Source organism: Urocampus carinirostris, chromosome 12, assembly GCF_059441175.1.
Source record: "Urocampus carinirostris isolate Australia breed hairy pipefish chromosome 12, RoL_Ucar_1.0, whole genome shotgun sequence".
In the NCBI taxonomy this organism is placed as follows: domain Eukaryota; kingdom Metazoa; phylum Chordata; class Actinopteri; order Syngnathiformes; family Syngnathidae; genus Urocampus; species Urocampus carinirostris.
In genome coordinates, this window is record NC_142360.1 from 1,001,729 (window position 1) to 1,007,313 (window position 5,585).

A 5,585-nucleotide genomic window follows, 5' to 3' on the forward strand; every position below is an offset into this window, starting at 1 on the left:
TGCTAATTATTTTCCATAGTGTCATATAGTGTCAGCCTCGTGGCAGCTGGCAAAAGAGCAGCCACGACACTGGAAAGGGAATGGAGATTGTGCAATGTTTTGGCGGCTTATGTTGTTTGGTTGATACCTGTGTGAGCCTGAGATGATTCAGAAAAGAAGTAAGTCTCGGAATAAAAGACGCGAAAAAATGCCATACAATTTATGCAGGTTTAAAGCCCCAGTGTGTATTACAAAGTGACCCCTGGTGGTGTAATATACTTAAATCATTTTAACAAAAGACTATTGATTCATGTGATAAGCAAAAACACATGTACTATCTCAAAAACAGTAACATTTGCATCAAAGACTAAATTCCAATGTTTCCTTTTCTAGCTACTAATTTTAGCCACTTGGATGCAAGCTGTAGCTCATTTTCTAGCCGCTATTGTCATTGTTAGCTACAGTGGCTTGTGAAAATTTTTGCCCCCCTTGAACTTTGTGACCTCTTGCCACATTTCAGACTTCGGACATCAAGACATAAAACTGTAATTTCTTGTGAAGCATCAACAATAAGTGGGACACAATCATGAAGTGGAACACACTTTATTGGATATTTTAAACTTTTTAAAAAGATAAAAAACAAAAAAGTGGGTGTGAAAAATTATTCAGCCCCTTTACTTTCACTGCAGCAAACTCTGTCCGGAAGTTCAGTGAGGATCTCTGAATGATTCAATGTTGATCTAAATGACTAACGAGGATAAATGGAATCCAACTTGTGTCTCTGTATAAATGCAACTGCACTGTGATACTCTCAGAGGTCTGTTAAGAGCGCAGAGAGCAGCATGAAGAACGAGGAACACACCAGGCACGTCCGAGATACTGTTGTGGAGAAGTTTAAAGCTGGATTTGGATACAAAAAGATTTCCCAAGCTTTAAAAATCCCAAGGAGCACTGTGCAAGCAATAATATTGAAATGGAAGGAGTATCAGACAACTGCACATCTACCAAGATCGGGCCAGCCCCCTAAAATTTCAGCTCAGACTGATCAGAGATGCAGCCAAGAGGCCCATGATCACTCTGAATGAACTGCAGAGGTCTACAGATGAAGTGGGAGAATCTGTTCATAGGACAACAATCAGTCGTATACTGCACAAATGGAAGAGTGTCAAAAAGAAAGCCATTTCTCAAAGACAACCATAAAAAGTGTCGTTTAAAGTTTGCCACAAGCCACCTGGGAGACACACCAAATACGTGGAAGAAGGTGCTGTGGTCACATGAGACCAAAATGGAACTTTTTGGCAACAATGCAAGACGTTATGTTTGGCGTAAATTCGTAAAAGCAGCACAGCTCATCACCCTCAACACACCATCCCTAAAATCAAACATGGTGATGGCAGCATCATGGTTTGGGCCTGCTTTTCTTCAGCAGGGACAGGGAAGATGGTTAAAATTGATGGGAAGATGGATGAAGCGAAATACAGGACCATTCTGGAAGAAACCTGATGGAGTCTGCAAAAGACCTGAGACTGGGATGGATATTTGTCTTCCAACAAGACAATGATCCAAAACATAAAGCAAAAACTACAAGGGAATGGTTCACCAAAAAACATATGAAGGTGTTAGAATGGCCAAGTCAAAGTCCAGACCTCAATCCGATTGAGAATCTGTGGAAAGAACTGAAAACTGCTGTTCACAAACGCTTTCCATCCAACCTCACTGAGCTCGAGCTGTTTCGCAAGGTGGAATGAGCAAAAATATCAGCTGTAATCGCAGCAGAAGGTGGCGCTCCAAAAGAATTAACTCAATGGGGCTGAATAATTTTGCACAACCACTTTTTCATTTTTTATTTGTTAAAAAAGTTTAAAATATCCAATAAAGTGTGTTTCACTTCATGATTGCGTCCCACTTATTGTTGATTCTTAACAAGAAATTTGTTTTATATCTTGATGTTTGAAGTCTGAAAAGTGGCAAAAGGTCACAAAGTTCAAGGGGGCCAAATGGTTTCGCAAGCCACTGTACTTGTGCTTCATACTTCAGTGTCACTCACCTTCCAAAGTTGAACTTCACTGAGTTCTGTGATTTCAGCATCTTCCACTTCTCCAGCCACTCATGTTAGCCGTTTGGCTAAAGTCTACGGCATGCCGGTCGCTGTTTTTGTTATTGTTAGCTGTTCCATGTAAATAATGCTTGCTTCACCCGTCAGGGTCACTTGTCACTGAGTTCTGTGTTTCAGGCATCTTTGCATTTTTTCCACTTTTTCCTTCTCTTGCCACTTAATCGCTCAGTTTCTTGATTCTGGGTGCTGATGCTTGAGCAATTTAGATTTGCTTATGCAATCTTTTCCTACGCTTTTTAGTAGCTTCTCCCGCTAATGTTAGACACTCGCATCAGCTCTGACCAACTCATGCTGGTACTTTTCAACCACTAGAGTTGTAACCAGCTCATTTTGTCAATTTTGTTGGGACTAACAGCAGCCTTGATGTCCGGTTCCTAGTTCATATTCATCCCAGAAAATATGGAAGTAGGCTTTTGCCAGGGCTTTCCTAGTTTATCTTCTTCCAATGCACACGCTTCAGCTCCATTCTAAGCAACAACCACTTCTAGTAATCAATTGTTATACATTGTCACTTTAACTTTCTTATGTACCGCTTCTCCTAAACAACTTTAAACAAGGGTTCGTTTACCGGTTTTATGGACGAATTCAAGCACTTTTTATGGACTTTCAAAGCCAATTTTTACAATTCTCCAGTACCAATAAAATAAAAAAATCTAGTGTGAATCATGCAATTTGCAGAGCCACAAATATATATCCGATTTACATAGGCGATATTCAATCTTGCGTGTGCATTTATCAAGACATATACATTTTAGATCTTGGGTAAATCTTGAACATATTTGTTTTTTAGACAAACCCACATAAAAGTGTAAAATAGTAAAATGAGAATAATATGTAGCTTACAATTTCAGTTGCAGGAAGTTCTTCCCGTTACAATATACCATTGGGAAATGCCATCTTAATTTTCTTGCATAGTCAATAAAAATGTTCGTAAATGAAACATTATTCTTGCACTAACACACATTTCATAATTGCCTGTTAAGGTGTAGCCTGCACCTGTCCTCTAGGGTGCAACCCATAGGACAATGCCATAAAAATCAATGCCAGCTGCCATTAATAATCCCACAAGTGAAGAAACGGAATGGTAAAGTGAAGCCACCAGAAAGCAGTGTTGGCGTCATTTTTAACAAACTTGTTGAGAAACATGGCAACATTTTCAAGCATTTACAAGCACTTCACCCAAAACTCATGCACTTGTCAACCTTCTTAAGCACATCATTAAAATTCAAACTTATTCGGGGATTTCAAGCACCCGTACAAACCCTGTCAAACTGTGTTTAGTAATATAATTTAATTTCATTTTACTCGCTCATTCCCATTGGAGTTATTTGGCTGGATTTATTCCATCAGACCAATTACTTCTAATTGCTACTAGCAGGGGTACTCTCATGAATGCCCTTTATATTTACGCTCTGAAAATAAGAGGTATGAGATGACTTCCTTTTGTGTTTGCAAGAAGTTGGGGAGTTATTTTAATCTAGTCTGCCAACATGAAGACTGTCGACATGGTAGCAGTGGTTGGGGAGGTGTCATCTGATGGTCTTCTTTATTACCATAGGCAGAACTAGATCGGAGGTGAAACAGCACGAGAGGCCATAGACAGTGCGAAGACGGAGTGGAGGGTTTTGTGTGAGAGATGAGCGGTCTGACATCCGGTCCAGCATAAATGTGAGGACGAATACAGAAAAATGCATTATGGTCTCAATCATTGATCATTTCCTCCAGAGAGGGCTACCCGACCGCCCCTTGCCCTGTGCAAAAGCTCACGTACATGTTTGCACATTCACACACAAGCGCACGCATATTGTTAGAATCTAGAATATAAAATATAATTAATCCCTTCAGGTTGCAGGAATGAGGAATTAAGACATGTTTATAGATAATATATATCCCTTAGACACAAATGTATTAGTAAGAATGTTTTGTCTAAGTATTTCGTAAATTTCGTGTGACCTAAGAAAGTCAAACATTGTGAGGATACAGTAAGACCTCGGTTATCGCGGTTAATGGGGACCAAAACCACCCGCTAAAAGTGAAAATCTGCGAACTAGCGACGCCCCTTCAAAAAAACAAACAAACAAAAAAAAAATCTCATCTCATCTCATTATCTGTACCGCTTATCCTTTTTAGGGTGACGCCGCGTCCGCCGAACTCGCTCCGTCGCGCGGCCCGGGAGTGACCTCCCAGCCATCTCCGGGCAGTGGGCAGGGGACATCTGAACTGGTTGCCAGCCAATCGCAGCTGCAAATCACATTAGTTCTCGCAGCTAGCTGCGTTCTTCATCGACGCACGAGCCGAGTGATCCACCGCTAAGAGTCGTACAGCTGGGCGATTTTACGTCTGCCCGGGACGATCTGAGACAAATTCATGACAGGGTTTTTAACGCCGGTGCCGTTCGGTTGCTCCCGCGAGCGAGCCCCTAACCCGCAGCGCGGGTACTTTCGGGCGCGATACACACGACACCGACACAGTCAAGGGGGTCCCGCGCACGTCCGCCGCCTTTCGCCCGCCGCGCGCGGACGGCCGCCTGTCGTTGCGCCGCGCTACTGGGGTCGTCGGACGAGCGGGCTCCCCCCAGCCGAACTCGCTCCGTCGCACGGCCCAGGAGTGACCCAGTGCCATAGTTAACACATTGCGTCCTGTCTGACAGGTAGGACCTAAACCATGAGAGTACGGTTCCTGAGATACCAATACATTTTCCAGATGAACAAGTAATATGTTAAGTATCAAAAGCAGGACTGAGATCCACCAGCAGTAGCATTGACCAGGTACCGGAATCTATTGCAAAGAGGAGATCATTGGTTACTTTAGCCAGGGCTGTCCCAGTAGAGAGATTTGCTCTAAATGCTGACTGGACAGTTTCAAAGGGATTATTTCCCGACATAAAGTCGTTCAGCTGCCGTGCAGCAACCTTTTCAAGTAATTTAGCAAAAAAATGGCAGATTTGACCCTGTCTATATTTACTTAGGCTTTCCGGGTCAAGATTAGGTCACTTAAGCATGGGTTCTATGACAGCAGACTTGAAGGTTATCGGAACGATACCCAAGGATAGCGATATATTAATAATATTTAAAACTGAAGGTCCTAAGATCCCGAACAGATCTTTCACCAGTAAAGCTAGAAACGGATCAAGCAGGCAAGTAGTTCTTTGGCCCCTACTGACCATCTGTGTAAGACTATCAAGGGGACAAACCACTGGAACTGGAAAACGTTTCTGAGCAGCCGCCGACGTGGTCCTGACCCAAAACCTCTGCATCTTTAAGGTAGGACGGGGTTGAAAATTTCACTCAGGATGAGTTGAATCTACATATTAAAAAATACCATAAAGTCATTAGCAGAAAAAGTAGAACTATTTGGGTTAAGTTGCTGTCTAGTGAGTTTCGCCATTGTGTCGAACAAAAATTTCGGATTATTTTTATGTACAGCAATCATCTTAGAGAAAAACGATGCTTTGGCTGAGGCAAGGGCTACTTTATATTTCAGCAAGCTG

General features: G+C 42.2%; 1 pseudogene; it reads right to left on the reverse strand.

Annotated features, from left to right (window-relative positions):
* Positions 1-4,245: 4,245 nt before the first annotated feature.
* On the reverse strand, positions 4,246-4,413 carry LOC148354605 (5.8S ribosomal RNA; annotated as a pseudogene).
* Between the last annotated feature and the right edge of the window lie 1,172 nt (positions 4,414-5,585).